General features: G+C 35.8%; 1 protein-coding gene across 2 annotated transcripts in view; it reads right to left on the minus strand.

Moving 5' to 3' along the window:
* Positions 1–18,229, minus strand: part of Cldn12 (claudin 12) — a 44,201-nt gene that overhangs the window by 4,309 nt on the left and 21,663 nt on the right. The window contains exon 3 of one of the 2 annotated variants that reach the window (XR_002024888.2): positions 5,327–5,494. The gene's annotated coding sequence lies outside the window, so the exon portion shown is untranslated. Of the gene's footprint in view, positions 1–4,989; positions 5,495–18,229 lie in introns of those variants that run through there. The other variant, XR_777404.3, reaches the window with a different exon arrangement.

Raw genomic sequence — 18,229 nt, forward strand, 5'->3', positions numbered from 1 at the left:
AGGCACAGTACTTTTCTGTCATCATTCAATTTACTGTCTTTCAGAATTGTTCCTGTCAAAAAGTTTCCATTCCGTTGACACATATATTTTTCTTTCTTCTTTACATCTTTTCAAATAAGCTGTATTGTCGCCTTAATCATAATCCTAAATATATCTATTAAAATAGTTTTTAACAACACTTTTCACTGATTTTGTATTTTTCGGTATAGAGTTAACATTTGTAAATAGTTTAAAGTAGAAGTAGGCAACAGACTCTAGAAAAGAACAGCTCATGCACGAAATGTCTGTGCATGACTATGAATGCCATCTGTTGCCAATAGAAATGAGATATTTTTATTCTCAATAGTAGCTTTGTTCTTTTCTTCAAGTGTACATCATGAAATTTTAAGTTAAAGGAAGTTCTGCAATATCTTGCTTAGCATCCTGCAGTTCTCCCTGTGTCAGTTGGTGTGGCCAAGTAGGAATGGCAAGTGAAGAGAATTCAAGGAAGGGAAAAGTAAGGAGACATAGCAGGAGCTCCCAGAACAGAGGAGAGGATAGAGGAACAGGACTAACAGGAAGCTATTACCACCCCTGAAACCAAAGGGACAAAGTGAGGAGTGGGGAGGCTGGAATCAGAGACAATTGAAGAAGAGCCGCCCAACAGAAACTGTGGGGACAAAGTACAAGAAATATGTTTGGCTAAGAGAGGAGGGGGAATAAATGCCACGACCTCTCTCTCTTCTGCTACCTCTCCTCTAAGGCAGGAGGGTGAAGAAACTCAGGCAAGTCAAGCTATAAAGAAACAGTAGGGTAAAAAAAAGGATGGAAAGTGGATTTGTAGGGTGAACCAATGAATAAACACACTTTCTCTTCAGAAAGAGAACTGCCTTCTCCCTTATGTCTATCTCTTTAACAAATACATGTAATAAAACTAAGTCAGTTAATGTTATGGATATTTATTTTATAATCTTGGCTCCTTATAGTAATCCAAGATTAAGTTCTTCAATGTCTCATCCATGACATTATCTTCTCACTCATTACAGGAAGAACTCCTGCATAAATATTTTAAAATAAATTAATGAGTTGCATACCCATGATCTATCTCATGACTTAAAATATTGCTGGAGGAAAAATGGGCAAATGTAAGCTATTTTATGTTATGTTGTAATGTCTAGTGAATTCCATCTAGAATTCAATACATTGAATTCTAATACATAATGTAATGAATAAATTAATAAAGCAAACAAGATCATCTCTACTGATTTCTGGATATGTTTTTGTGAGAAACAAATTTGAAAAGAACTTCCCCATAGTTTGTTTTTTTTAATTAAAATTTGTATTTTAGGGCCACGGGTTTAACTCAGTAATACTGCCATCTGCCTCGCAAGCACAAGGTCCTGAGTTCAATTCCTCGTACCAGAAAACTAACAAACAAACAAAGAAATTTTGCATTTAAAAAATAAGAATAGCTTATTTATCTTTGCATCTGGATTTAAATGTCTATAAAAGGCTTTAAATGGACATAAAGAGTCAAGTTTATCTCTAAAAGCAGCACTAAAATCAACACTGAAAACATTTGAATATAGTTTTGACAACTGAACCTTTAAACAGCCTATTGAAGACAAACAAATAAAAAGTCTCCAATATAGTACAGGATAATTAATGATTACTATTATAGTCAAGGCCTATACAACTATCTTCCAAACAGGCAGAGACATTTTTGCTTATGTGACTGATATTCTTGCGTTCTGACCACTGCACTGTTGATCATTGAACTATGGGAGTTTTCTGATAGGACCTTTAATACAGACAAGTGACTGACTGCCTAAATGCTACCATTGGCTTAATGACAGGGTAGTATCAATTTTTTAGTAGTATTATTAATCTCAAAACCCAAAAGTAGGTAGGTTATTATATTTCCTTATATATTCCCAGTAGGGGTAAAGGAAAGAAGGGAGAACATAATTGAGATTGTTGCTATGTTGCTGTTATAGAAAAAGGAATATTTATAATCTATCAGACATTTTTGAGGCCATGTATAATGTAAAAGAACATTTCAATGGAAAGCAATTCTAGTTGGTTATTGTTGCTAAGTGCATTGTTCAGCCAATGTTCTGCTATACTGAGTTTCAGGCATCAGTTGTATTATATTATGGTGAGATTTGTGAATAAGGTATGCTAACTCAAAATGGCTAACCAAGGGCTTTTAAAACCCACATTTCAATGAAATCTAGCAGTACAGAAACAGCTGCTCTAAGTCTGCTCCTCTAATATTTCAAAGGATGAATAGAAATGGATTTCTGATTCCATATGTGCCAACTGCAGAAATTCTAGAAGTGCCTGAGAGACCTGGGTGAAAGGTCACACTCTGTCTCACACAGATGGCATGTTTAATTATTAAAGGGCAATTTTAATCATTTAATCATTTCAGACCTTGAAGTGAAAGGTCTTTTGGATATCTCCAAGTTTGTTGCAACCTAAATTCTGCTGTCAAACTTAGATAAAGTCAGTAAGAAGTAGCATATGTGATTGCATAGCCTAACTTGATTTACATTCTCATGTAAGTTGAATTTGTTTTGTGAACTCTAAAAGACATTCTTGAAAAAAACTGAAGGTCATGTATTTGGCAGAGAATTTAAAATTAATTCTAAATGTTTTCTTCAAACTTAAATCAAGCCCAGATTCCTCAGGAGGATGGCTGAGTGGCCTCTTTCAGCAGAATTATTTGTAGTTCTGCTAGAAAATTTTGCATCTAGTTTAAAAAATATTTTCAGAAATAGTCTCTTAGTTTTTTTCTATTAAAGAAAATAATGCCAGCAACACTGCTGGTATGTTAGGTTCAATATATCTGCATGTATGTATTGGTGTTCAGGTTAATATAATTTGGCAAGAACATGTAAACTAAAAAGAATAGTTCAACCATCCCTTAAAAGCAAGATCAAATATAAGTCCTAAACTTAGCATCTGCTTTAGATGAAGAAAATAATACTATAAATGAACTAATAATAATAACCAATGTTGAACACTGACAGCAGTAAGATAGTAGGACAGGGGTCTCCAGTATTCACAGAGCCACAGAAATATCAACTTGAATATTATCCATGCACAAAAATAGCTTCATGAGAGATAAATGTTAAAAGATAAAACTTTAAAATATTGATATGTTAAGGGATACAAATACAAAAAGATGTACTTTGTAACATTAAAAGTAAAATGTAGGGGAATAGGTGAGTAAAATTACAGTTTCTGTATGCTATAAAAATTAACAGCTTAAAATAGCCTGTTGAAAATAAAAATGCTTATGTCAGCTCCATAGTAAACACAAAGCAAATCTGATAGTTAGTAGACACATTAAGAACAAAAAGAAAAGCAGGGGTAAGGGGATTAAATGAGAACCAAAACCTGTCATGTAAAGGTACAAGATCCCAATGATGAATGCAACTGTACTGTATACCTAAAATGCACCAATAAACTCAAAGAGAAAAAAAAGAACAAAAAGTAAGGAATCAAAGGACACCATTAGAGAAAATCACCTAATCAAAAAGGGAGACAACAGGAGAGAGAAAAGGAACAAAAGGCCACAAGACAATCAGAAGACATAATGGCAGTAGTAAGTCCTTTCCTAGTAATAATTATCTTGGATGCAAATGGATTAAATTCTACAATCAAAACACATAAAGTGCCTCCATGGATTAAAAAACAAGACTCAACTATGTGATGTGTACTAAAGACTCATGTTTAAGGACACATACAGACTGAAATCAAGAAAAGCAGAAATTTTGGAAAATTAACAAATATCTGAAAATTAAACAACATGCTTATGGATAACCAATAGCTCAAAGAAGAAATTAGGAAGGAAATTTAAAAATCATAAGACAAACTGGGCATGGTGGTACACACCTGTAATACCAGAACTTGGGAGATCCAGGCAGGAAGATTGACAGGAGTTTGGGGCCAGCCTGGGCTATATAGTGAGTTCAAAGACAACCTGAATTACATAGTAAGACTATGTCTTAAAAAAAAGAAAAATCGTAAGACAAATTAGAATGGATACACAACATACCAAAACTTAGGGGATATAACAAAGGCAGTTCTAAGAGGAAAGTTTATATCAGTATATGCCTATATTTAAAAAGAAGATTCCAAATAAACAAAGGAACTAGAAAAAAAAAGTTAGTAAAAGGAAGGCAACAGTGAAGATCAGAGTAGAAATAAATGAAATAGAGACTAGAAAAACAACAGAAAAGACAAAGTAAGATTTTGGAAGCTCGGTGCAGTGGTGCACACCTATAGTCCCAACTACTCAGGAAGCGGAGGTGGGCAAATCATTTAAGATTGGGACTTAGAGAACAACTTGGGCAACATAGCAAGATAGTAATGCAAAATAAATATGTAAGTAAGATTTCAGTTTTGTGGGAAGATAACCCAAATCAACAAACCTTTAGCTAGACTAATAAAGAGAAGATAAATAGAATTTAGAAATTAAAGAGATATTAAAACTGAAACCAAAGGGGGCCGGGGATTTAGCTCAGCGGTTAGGTGGCCTGCCTTGCAAGCACAAGGACCCGAGTTCAATCCCCAGTACCAAAACAAACAAACAAACAAACAAATAAAAAACAAAAAAACTGAAACCACAGAAATACAAAGGATCATGACATTATTATCAGCAATTATACTCCAACAAATTGGATAAGCTTGAAGAAAAATATAACTTCCTAGAAACACAAAGCTCAAATCACAGTGAAGCACAAAATCTAAAACACACAAATCATGAGTAAGGAGATCGATTCGTAATCATAACATGTGTGAGGCTCTGGGTTTAATCCCAGCACCAGAGGAAAAAAAATCTCCTATAAAAATAAAACCCAAGACAAGATGGCTCCATTCTGAATTAAAACAAACATTTAAAAAAGAACTAAATCCTCAGACATTTAAAAAAAATTAAAGACTAGGGAATCCTTCCAAATTCATTTTATGAGGCTAACATTACCCTGATAGCAAAATCAGACAATTACACTATAAGAGAAGAAAATTGTAGGCCAATATCCTTGATAAACAAAGATCCCAAATCCTCAACAAAATAAGTAGTATGTTAAAAGGTTCATTTGAGGACTTCCAAGAAGAAGGTGGGGTGCTGAACAGCACAGAAACAGTCTGTCTGAGATTTGGTGTCCAGAGGCTGGAATACAGCAACATGAGGAAGAGGGGGAGGAGGGAAGTGGGACCCTGGAACTCAGCAAGGATGTGAAATGAGAATTAAAGTCTGTGGAGAGAGTGAAGAGAGAGACCTCAATAGAGGAGGAGGAGGTAGTGAGTGGCACTTTCTCTCTCAGCCCTGACTCACTGCATGGGAGGAACAGCTCAAATCAGCAGATGCTTGGTGACTGCTGGTGACCCCAGAGGGCTGCATGGAGACATACATCAGGAACAGTGCAGTAGTCGTCTATGCAGTGGCTGGTGAGTTATTCAGGTTCAGATGTTCCCGAGCAGAGGATAACTGGCCCATAACCATCTGGAAGAGAGAACAACTGAGCTCAGAACTCAGAGTAGCTTTGGGCTTGCACAACTAGTGGTTCCTGGTAAAAAGATGAGGAAGAACTGAATTCAAGTTGGCAGGAGGTCAAGGAGCTGAGTCCAAGCTAACAGGGAGCTGAGTTCAAGCCAGCAGGAGGCACAGAGTGCTGCAGGCTAAAAAAAAAATCAGACTCCAGCCTCACAGCCAGAAACCAGCCTGAACTTCAGTGGAACTAAAGGTGTGGGCTTGCTAAGATGAAGTACTACCTTACATAAGCCTACAGATAGCTTGCTGAGGTTAATCAACACAGACCTGAGCTTTGTTGGCCTATTCTGTCAGTAGAGACATGTCCTGAAATGGACGTTTTTCTTTTTCTTGATTGTTTGTTGTTTTAATTGAGTTTATTGGTACATTTTAGGTACACAGTACAGTTACATTCATCATTGGGATCTTGTACCTCTACATGACAGGTCTTGGTTCTCATTTTTCCCCATCCCTGTTTGTTCTTGTTTTTATGAGTGTGAATATTGTTTCTAGTTTTACTGTTCTGTTCTTCTTAGTTCTTCCTTCTCTCACTTGTTTCCCAAAGTCCATGTAATCTTCCCTCGTCCTCCAGCCTTACTGCTAATCTCTTCCTCTTCTTCAATTTCTCTATTTCCCCAACACCTTTTATTTTGTCTCCTGATGTTAAAATTGCCATATTGAAGGTATATATACTGTATACAATTTTCTGGTTTGTTTTAGGTTTTGTTATATAATCACAAATATAGTTCATACAGTTAAAAGTGGCAAATTTTAAAAAATATTTGCCATTCCCTTTTATTGGTAATACAACTAAGATATTTATTTTATACGTTTAAATTATTTTAAGACTCAGTAACAATAGTTAGCTACAGTGTGGACCAGAAATGAAAATATACAAAATAACTTGTATTTCTACCTGCTGGTACACTTTTAAAAATTATACTAAGATTCATATTTACTTTGAAAATAAAGACTTTGAAAATGAAACCAGCTCATCCAATTTTTACATAGGTATGATAAGACAGCTTTTATGCCCCAAAAATGATGCAGAAATGACACTTTCATCTTAGTTTTCTCATATCTTAAAAATCACATCAGTTCTACAAATCACTATTTTTAGATATAAAACTTTAGGGCCAGGGATTTAGCTCAGTGGATCCAGCACCTGCCTCGCAAACACAAGGACCTGAGTTCGATCCCTGGTACCAAAAAAAAAAAAAACTTTAACTTTTTTTCCCATTTATGTTATGCTTACAATAAACTATAAAAAGTGCTCCAAAAACAAGAAGTGGAATTCTTAAATTTAAAAAAATGTTCTTAATAGAAAGAATAGCAAAAAAGTGATCAAATCATATTTTATATTTCTCCATAAATTTATATTGTACTAAAATGATTTTACATGGAAGACCTAGTTGACATATCATGACATAACAGCTTAGAAACATCCTTTGATACTCACATCTACATTAATGGATATTTCACAGTTCACTTTCAATCTTCTAGTATATACCAAACCATCCAACAAAACATAACTGGGGCAGTACTCTGTTTTTGAGAGCAAAGATACTCTGTATTATAAGTGCCTGTGAGAAACACATGGACTTTTAAAAACACATGTAAATCATTCATAGTGCCTGGTCTTACCACTTGTATAAAACCTGATTCTTCATTTTTAAATACACTTCAAATACATTTGTTTTATTTAAAACTGAAGGAAAAGCATTTCTCCTTTTATCCAGTCAAGGAGAATTATAAGAGAAATAACAGTACTTAAAAATTCTGTTATCATTCTGCTGCAATTTAACCGAGACTGCATATCTTAACAATAAACAATGTTAAGAGTTTTTACAAAATCATGATTACAGGCTTGGAGCGAACTCAGTGGAAGAGTACTTGCTTAGCATATTCAGTGCCCTGGGTTTGGGCCTTGACACAGCACAAAGGAGAAGGAGGGAGAGGGAGAGCGAGAGAAAATCATGATTACAATTAAAAGCTTGAAACAGTGTAATGAAGCTAATGGCAATCTCTTGAACCCCATTATGGAGTTACAAACACTGCACTGCCAAATAAAACTTTAAAACAGTTTCAAATAACCTAACTGATTAGCCAGCATCAGCTTAGGAATTTTTTTCATTGCTCTAAGGTATAACGATTGGTATCAAAAAGTCAGTTAAGCACTTTTGATTCATGACTTTAAAATAAATCAAGTAATAAAACACCAGTGGTTCCTGTGCTAAGGTAAATAATCCCCAAAGTAATGCTTCTCCTGCATTTAATTTTTTCCTTCTGGGAGTTTATAAAGGAAAAGAAACCATGAGAAACAATTTTTTTTTGTTTAGGTGAAGTTCATAGATTGCAGTTTGAGAAAGAATGCAGTGAATGTAATTGAGGGATAACCCATGGTACAGGATCCCATGGTGCCTGTAGACATACTTCATAGTCTCCTGCATGGTAAGGCACTTTTCAAATTCTGGCAGAACAGTTCTTAATTGCATTCATCGTTGAGTTACATCAAATGGGTAGCTGCACATGGAGCCATTCCTAATATAGTATAATATAGCATCAGGCCTCTGTAAAATCCAAGGAAACCACCTTTCTGCCAAAGATCCAGCCATTAATCTGTACACATGATCAGAAATTCCCAGCTGCCTTGCAGGTGGGGCTGAATTACAGAGGCACTGCAGGGCACTGGTTGATGATGTTAAAAGGGGCAAATTAATAGTTATCAGTTTGTCATTTTCTAGGCTGTGTTTGATGCTATTGCTATTGATGAATGTATTACTTTAGTCAAGGTGACATAACTGTTCTAATCAGTTGTTTTTCCTGATATGCCAAGACTAAGAATGCATAAGGGTCATAAGCAATATGATAAGCCAGTGCCAAAGAACCAGGGGTAGGCCAAATAGGTAGCAACTTCTCACCCAATAAATTGAACAGGTAGGTTCTTGCAACAGACTCAAAAACCCAAAAGTCAGCTAGCTATACCTGCAAGACATCTCTGAGAAGTAGTCGTTTCCTAAGGATTTTAAATACTAACAAAAAAGCTACATGCCATAAGCAATTTACAAGCATCAACCCAGGAATTAAAAAAAGAAAATAGGAGGACACTTAAGTAAGATGCAACCTAGACTTCCAGATCACAAAAATCAAATCCAGGGGGTAATGATGTGGAACAATTTGAGTCACATACCTGGACTCTCTAAAGTGGTAACCATGGATGTAATAAAGCTGATGAAAGAGGATCTAGAAAAAATCAAATTAGAAATAATTTCTGAAATAAATACAGACATGATGATTTTAAAAACGGACAAGATTCGCAAATCTAGAACAGATACAGATTTTAAAAAATAGAGGAGCTAGGAAAATGATGGAAACTATGAAAAACAAACATAGGTAAGAAATGGAATCCATAAAACAAATTCAAATAGCTATCCAGGAGATTAAATATTCCACTGAAAGTATATGCAGCAGAATGAGCCAACATGGGGACAGAATATCAGAAGAAGACAGGACTGTAGGTAGTGATCATGAAAAGGAAGATTTCTTAGAATAGCAAGGGACCACAAAAAATCAATTTAATAGCTGCTAGATGATGCAAAGAAGAGTAACAAAAGATTGATCAAAGTCAAGAAAAAGCAGGAGACAGCACAAAAGACATTTTTAAAAACCTGTTCACAGAAGTAATGGTGGAAAACTTCCCAAGTATGGAAAAATAATTTGACATACAGATAAAGGAAGCATATAAAACTCCCATTAGGTGTGATAAAAAAATCTACTTCAAGACATATAATACTTGATTCCAGCAATTCAACACAAGAACAGAATACTAAAAGCTGTTAGACAAAAGAAAAATAACCTATAAAGGAAAGCTCATCAGAATCACAGCAGAATTTTCAAAACACAAAACCTCAGGTCAAGGAGAGCTTGCAGTAAAGTATTTCAAGCCCTTAAGAAAACAACCTCCACCCAGAATGATGTAATTCAAAAAACTGCCTCTCAAAATTAATGGAGAAATAAGACATTTCCATGAAAAAACACCTGAAGAAACTCATAATGACCAAAGTGCCACTCAAAAATGTTCTGAAGGATATTCTAGAAAGAAATAACAAGGACTAAAACTCCATAACTCCATGAGAACAAAGCCACCAGGCAAGGCAAGCAATTAAATGGGGGCGGGTGGTGGGGGCAACAAAAGGAAAATACCATGACAAGGATAAGTCAGTACATATTGGTTAAAAACATCAATATAAAAGATCTCAAATCAGCAATCAAAAGAAACAGACTGTCTAAATGGATCAAGAAGCAAGATCCAAAACTAGGCTGCACCCAAGAAAAACATTTAATTCAAAACAGAATTCATAGACTGAAAGTCAAATGATGAAAAACAATACTCCATGTGACAAGAACCCAGAAAAAAAGCAGGGGTAGCTATTCTATTTGCAGACAAAGTGGATTTCAATCCAAGACTGATTAAGAGAGACAAAGAAGCTCACTATATCCTTCTAAAACAATCCAACAGGAAGAGATAATAATCATAAATATATATGCACCAAATAGTAGTGCACCCAACTATACAAAACAAATATTACCAGACATGAAAAAATGAATAAGCACTAATAAAATTATAATGAGGGACCTCAACATACCACTGTCATGATAGGCAGATACATTAGACAAAAAAAAAATCAACAAAGATTATATCAGAACTGAGAGAGAAATTAGGGAAACAATTCCTTTCACAATAGCATCCAAAAAAATGAAGTATCTAGGAAGCAATCCAACCAAAGAAGCAAAAGACCTCTACGCTGAAAATTACAGCACTCTGACAAACAAGATCACAGAGGATATAAGAAAATGGAAAGATATCCCCTGCTCGCTCCTGGGTAGGAAGAATCAACATAGTGAAAATGGCCATACTACCAAGACCGCTATACAGATTCAATGCAATTCCAATTGAAATTCCAACGATATATGTCACAGAACTACAAAAAATAATCCAAAAATTCATTTGGAACTACAAGAGACCTAGAATAGCAAAAGCCATCCTAGGCAACACACATGTGGCAGCGGATATAACAATTCCCAATTTGAAATTATGCTACAAAGCCACTGTGATAAAAACAGCATGGTACTGGCAAAGAAACAGACCTGAGGATCAATGGAATAGACTGGAAGACACAAAAAAACTCCACATGTACTCAGCTACCTCATCTTTGACAAAGAAGCTGACAGTCCCCACTGGAGGAAAGATAGCCTCTTTAATAAATGGTGTTGGAAAAACTGGATCTCAACCTGCCAAAGATTAAAACTAGACCCTTATCTATCACCACGCACTAAACTAAAATCCAAGTGGATTAAAGATCTAAATATTAAAAAAAGAGAAGCTAAACTTGCTGGAAGATAAATTAGGCAGAACTCTTGAAGACATTGGCATAGGAAAAGACTTTATGAACAAATCCTCAGTAGCATGGGAAGTAGCAAAAAGAATCAACAACTGGGATCTCATCTTATTAAAAAGCTTCTGTACTTCAAAAGAAACCATCAACAGAACTAAGAGACAACCTACAATATGGGAAAAAATTTTTACCAGCTGCTCCTCAGACAAAGGACTATTATCAAGGATATATAAAGAACTCAAAACAATCAGCCCCCCCAAATATAAAGACCCAATTCAAAAATGGGCATCTGAAATGAACAGACATTTCTCACACAAAGAAGTAAAAGCAGCAAGTAAATATATGAAAAAATGTTCCACATCACTGGTCATTCGAGAGATGCAGATGAAAACAACACTGAGATTCCACCTCACCCCACAAAGAATGGCTGCTATCAAGAAATCACACAATAACAAATGTTGGTGGGGTTGTGGGAGAAACGAACCCTTCTCCATTGTTGGTGGGAGTGCAGGCTGGTGCAACCACTATGGAAGTCAATATGGAGATACCTCAAAGAGCTGGGACTGGAGGTTCCCTTTGACCCAGCCATCCCTCTGTTGAGTATCTTTCCAAAAGAATTAAAAGAATCATACCACAGTGATATATGCACACCCATGTTTATAGCGGCCCAGTTTGTAATAGCTAAAACTTGGAATCAGCCCATTTGCCCATCAGTTGGAAACTGGATGAAGAAGATGTGGTTTTTCTATAAAATGGAATACTACTCAGCCATAAAGAATGAGAAATTAGATTCATCCATAGGAAAATGGATACATTTTGAGGATATACTCCTAAGTGAAATAAGTAAGTCACACATGTGTAAATACCAAATAGTTTCTCTGGTGTAAAGAACTATAATAGTACATAAGATCCTAATGAGATAATTGACCATATGAAATAGGAAGAAAAGGGTTAAAGGTGTAGGAAAAGTGGGAAGGGTAGGGGAAAGCTAATAAGGGAAAGGAAAAAAATAGAAGAAAATGAAAAAACAGAAATAAAATGTTGTAAATGGGGAGGGAGAAGGGTGTGAAGGGAGTGCAGGGAACACACTGAGAGACAAATTAGGGGAACAACACCTTTCACAATAGCAACAAGAAAAATCAAAATACTTAGGAATGATCTACCAAAGGAAGTAAAAGACTTTTACAAGGAAAACTACACTACTCTCAAAAAGGAGATCAAAGAAGATATCAAAATAGAAAGATATTCTTTGTTCTTGGGTGGGGAGAACCAATATAGTGAAAATGGCCACACTTCCAAAACTATTATACAGATTAAATGCAATTCCAATCAAAATACCAATAGCTTATATCACACAATTAGAGAAAACAATCCTAAAATTCATTTGGAACCAGAAGAGACCTAGAAGAGCAAAAGCAATTCTTGGCAACAAAGGCAAGACAGGGAGAATCACAATCCCTGACTTGAAATTATACTACAAAGCTACTATGATAAAACAGCATTGTACTGGCAAAAAAGAAAACCCTAAGAGTCAATGGAACATATTAGAAGATGTAGAAACAACTGCTAATGCCGAATCTTCAACATAGGAACCAAATACCTTTACTGGAGAAATATAGCCTATAGCCTATTTAACAGATGGTGCTGGGAAAATTGGGTTCCCATATGCTGAAGATTAAACCTATACCCACATCTTTCATAATGCACTAAACTCAAATTGCATCAAATACCTAAATATTAAACCAGAAATACTAAGCCTGATGGAAGATAGAATAGGTAGAACTCTTGAAGTCACTGGTTTAGATAAAGACTTTATTAACAATACCCCGATCACATGGGAAATATCACAAAAAATCAACAACTGGGATCTCATCTTGTTAAAAAGCTTTTGCACAGCAAAAGAAACCACCAACAGAGTGGAGAGACAACCCACAGTGTAGGAAAAAAAAAGCTTTTGCCAGGTGTTCTTCAGAAATGGAAACAATATCTAAAATACATTAAAAAAAACTCCAAAAAAATCAAACCTCCCAAATTTAAAGACCCAATCCAAAAATGGCATCTGAAATAAAGACACTTGTCAAATGATGTACAAACAGCAAATAAATATATTAACATCACCAGTCATTCAAGAAATGCAAATTAAAACAACACTGAGATTCTATCTCACTTCAGAAAGAATGGCTAATATCAAGAAATCAACCAACAGCAAATGCTGGCAGGGCTGTGGAGAAAAAAGAACCCTTTACAGACCAGCACCACTGCAGAAATCATTGTAAAGATTTCTCAGAAAACTAAAAGTATAGGTTCCATTTGCCCCAGCGATTCCTTCTTGGAATCTTCCCAAAGCAATGAAAAGAATCATACCACAGTGATATATGACTACCCATGTTTATAGTGGCACAGTTTGTAATAGCTAAATCTTAGAAACACACTAAATACTCATCAACGAATGAATGGATAAAGATATGGTCTTTCTATACAATGGAGTTCTACTCTGCCATAAAGAAGGATAGGCCTGAGATATTTCTAGCTAAATGGACTCACCTTGAGACCATATTCTTAAGGGAAATACATCAGACCCATATATTTACTGCATTGTTTCTCTGGTGTGAGAAACCTAACTTGTAAATAAGGAACAAAATGTATAACTGAGGTTGGGAAATGGTAAGAAAATGTTCAAATGAGAAGGGAACTGGAGTTGGAAGGAATATATAAGAAAAAAATAATAAAGGAAAAATGAAAATAAAAGCTTTTTTATCTCATTGAGTTTCTTGCTACCTTTTAGGTACACAGTACAGTTACATGTATCATTGGGATCTTGTACCTTTACATGACAGGTCTTGGTTCTCATTTGTTCCCCTTGTCCCTGCCCTCCCTTCACCCGCTTCTCCCCTCCCCATTTACAAGCACTTTATTTCCATTTTTTTCATTTTCTCATATTTTTTCTTTTCCCTTATTACCTTTCCCCTACCCTTCCCACTTTCCCTACACCTTTAGCCCTTTTCTTCCTATTTCACATTGTCCATTATCTCATTAGGATCTTACGTACTATTATAGTATTTCACACCAGAGAAACTATTCAGTATTTACACATGTGTGACTTATTTATTTCACTTAGGCGTATATCCTCAATATGTATCCATTTTTCTATGAATGAATCTAATTTCTCATTCTTTCTGGCTGAGTAGTATAAAGAAGATGTGGTTTTTCTATAAAATTGACTACTCAGGAAATAAAGCTTTTGTAAATGAAGGAAAGAAGAGTTGAAGGAAGGGGAGGGGAATGGGGAAAAAAAAGAAGCAAGACGCATCACATACAGGTACAAATTTCCTGTGATGAATGTGATCTTCATGTGTATCCAAAATATACCAATAAAAATAATCTTTAAAAATAAAAATAAAAATGGGGTGAAGGGAGGGCAGGGGTAAGGGGAAAAATGAGAATCAAGACTTGTCATGTAGAGGTACAAGATCCCAACAACGAATGTAACTGTACTGCATCCCTAAAATGTACCAATAAACTCAATTAAAGCTGAAAAAAAATAAAAATGAATGTGGGCAGGGGGAGTTCATTCACTAGGATTGAGTTAATCCTAGTTATATGGGAGTGGCTCAACTATGAAAGTCAATAAAGTAATATATCCTACCACCAGAATGAAAGACAAAAAGCACATGATCATTTCAATAGTTTTAAAAAAGCATTTGATAAAATTCCGTGCCTTCATGATAAAAACTGTGAGAAAATTAATTATAGAAAGGATATACCTCAATATAATAAAGGCCATATATAAGAAGCCCACAACTAACATCATATTTAATGAGTAAAAACTGGAAATCTTCTAAGACCTGGAAGAAGCCAAGATGCTTCCCTCAGTGATTTTATTCAACTTAGTACTGGGTGTTATAGTCAGAGCTATCAGACAAGAGAAAAAAATCAAAAGGTCATCCAAATTGGGAAAGAGGAAGTCAAATTATCAGTTTTCTGAGACATGACCTTAAATATAAAGACCCTAGAGAACTCACCAAAATCCTAAAACCAATAAGCAAATTCAGTGAAGTTACAGGCTGCAAAAATCAACATATAGACCCAGCAACACATCCTCAGTGAAGACAACTACAGAAACAGAAGGGCACCAGGAAAAGCCAGTCTCCAGAGCAGGGCTAGCTCTGGAGGTGGCTGCAACTACAGCCACGACTATAGGCACTGGGAGAGCCCCACCCTTCCAGGCCTCAGCAGAGGAACAATTAGAGGCACAGCTGCACAGGAGCCTGCAGCACCCCGTCCTCTCCACATGTGCATCTAGCCTCCTGGCTGGGTTGGTACCTGGATTCATACCACAGAGGCACAGGGGGCATAAAGACCATTGTTCTGAGCTCTAGACTCGACTGTGACTTCATTTCAAAAATTCATTTGGAACTAGAAGAGACCTACAATAGCAAAATCCATCCTAGGCAACAGAGACATGGCAGGGGTTATCACAATCCCCGACTTGAAACTATACTGCAAAGCCACTGTGATTAAAAACAGCATGATACTGCCAAAGAAACAGACCCATGGATCAGTGGAATAGATTAGAAGATGCAGAAACAACTCTAGACATATTCAGCTACCTCATCTTTGACAAAGGAGCCAACCATCCTCACTGGAGGAAAGATAGACTCTTTAATAAATGGTGCTGGAAAAAGTGGGTTTCAACTTGTCAAAGATTAAAACTAGACCCCTATCTTTCACCAAGCACTAAAATAAAATTCAAGTGGATTAAAGATCTAAATATTAAAACAGAAACACTAAACTTGCTGGAAGATAAGTTAGGTAGAACTCTCAAAGACATTGGCATAGGAAAAGACTTTATGAATACATCCTCAGTAGCATGGGAACTAGCACAAAGAATCAACAACTAGATCTCATCTTTTTTAAAAGTTTCTGCACTGCAAGAAAAACCACCCACAGAGCTAAGAGACAACCTACAAGGTGGGGAAAAATTTTACCAGCTGTTCTTCAGACAAAGATCCACTATCTAGAATATATAAACCACTGTGGAAATCAATATGGAGATACCTCAAACAACTAGGATTACAACTTCCATTTGACCCAACTATTCCCCTGCTGGGTATCTTCCCAAAAGAATTAAAAGAATCATACCACAGTGATATATGCTCACCCATTGTTTATATTATCACAGTTCATAATAGCTAAAACTTGGAAACAGCCTAATTGCCCATCAATTGGAGACTGGATACAGAAGATGTGGTTTTTTATATAAAATGGAGTACTATCCAGCCATAAAGAATGAGAAGCTAGAGACATTTATAGCTAAATGGATGCACATTGAGAACATACTCAAGTGAAATTAATAGGACACACATTTGTAAACACCGAATAGTTTCTCTACTGTGATAAACTGAAAGTGTAAATAAGAATCAAAATGTATAATTGATATTGTATAATAGGAAAAAATGTCTAAAGGTGTAGGGGAAGTGGGAGGGGTAGGGGAAAACTAAGAAGGAAAAAGAGAAAATGAAAAAATGGAAACAGTCTCTGTAAATAGGGAAGGGTGGAAGGGGTGAGGGGAGGGCAAGGGAATGGGGAAAAAGTAAGAACCAAGGTATATCACGCAAAGTTACAAGATTCCAATGATGAATGTAACTGTACTGTATATCTACAATGTATCAATAAAGAAAAAAGGAAAAAAATCAACATATAAAATCATTAGCATTTCATATGCCAACAATGAACTACCTGAAAAAAGGGTGAAAACAATCCTATTTACAATAGCTAGGAAGGAAGGAAGGAAGGAAGGAAGGAAGGAAGGAAGGAAGGAAGGAAGGAAGGAAGGAAGGAAGGAAGGAAAAAGAAAAGAACTTACGAATCAAGTTAAGTGAAAGCATAAAAGGGGCTGGGCAAGTGTGGCTCACTGGTAGAACACTTTCCTAGTATGCACAGACATGATTTCAATCCCCAGCATCATATAAAAATACCTGTATTGAAAATTATAGACACAAGTAAATAGAAAGATATACTATGTTCTTGAATTGGAAGAATTAATAGCTTAAATGTTCATACCATCCAACAGATTCAATTTAGTCTCTTTTAAAATTGTCAGAACTAAAAAACAAACAACACCCTAACATAGTATAAATCTATAGTAATTAAAACAGCATTGGTACTGGCAAAAACAAAACAAAACAAAAACCCCAAAACAAAAACAAAAACAGATACATAGACTAATAAAACATAATGGCCTAAAAATATGTCAATGCAACAGTCAATGACTCTTGACAAACATGCACAGAACACACAATAAGGAGAGTTTCTTCGATGACTAGTGCTGAGAAAAATGAAATTAAACCTTTATTTTACATCACATATACAAATGGATTAAAGCTTACAGTTAAGTTCTGAAGCTGTGCAACCACAGTACTAGAAGAAAACAAGAGGGGAAACTTCCATGCCGTCAATCTGGGCAGTTATATTCTGGATATGATCCCCAAAGCATAGGCAACCAGAGAAAAAGACAAATGAAACTGCATCAAACTGAAAAACTGTATAGCCAAAGAAACAATCATGAGTGAAAACACAAAATACAAAATGGGTTAAAATATTTGCAAGTCATTTATGTGATGAGATTAATGTCTAAAATATACAATGAACTCAGATAACTCAATAGTAAGAAAATAAAAGTGGGCTGAAGATCTGAATAGACATATCTCCAAAGACATACAAATGACCAACAGGCATATGAAAAAAATACTCAGTAACACTAATCCTCAAAGAACTATTTAGATTAAAGCCATAATGACCAGCACTGAGGTAGAGGTGGGAGGAGACTGAGTTCAAGATGGGCCTGGGTTACACAGCAAATTTCAGGGTGGTCTGGACTATATAGCGTGACCTTCTTTTGAAAACAAAAACAAATTCCCCACACCTGATAGGATTGCTATTATCACGAAGAGACAGATTAGAAGTCACAGATGAGAAGGTAGAAAAAAGGGAAAGCTTACTGTAAGTAGTAAGAAAACAACACTCATATTATCTGGGAAAGGAACAGAAGACAGGGAAGTTTACTAAGCAAGAAGGTAACACAGCCGAGAGAAACCCAGAGGTCCACCCTAGATCATGCACATTTACAGTACTTGCTTTATAGGTGAAGGCGATAGGAGTAGCAGAGGAGCAAAATAAGGTTAATAGGAGAGGCATTTTAGTAAGGAACCTTAGCACTGTTTTAAGATGAATGAAAGGGGCTTTCACTTGAAGGGAACCACCTGCCCTAACAATAGAACGAAATAGAAGAAAAGCGGGGATAGAGTTCTTG

Source organism: Fukomys damarensis, unplaced genomic scaffold (genome assembly GCF_012274545.1).
Source record: "Fukomys damarensis isolate Sample0158 unplaced genomic scaffold, DMR_v1.0_HiC HiC_scaffold_4, whole genome shotgun sequence".
NCBI classification, from domain to species: domain Eukaryota; kingdom Metazoa; phylum Chordata; class Mammalia; order Rodentia; family Bathyergidae; genus Fukomys; species Fukomys damarensis.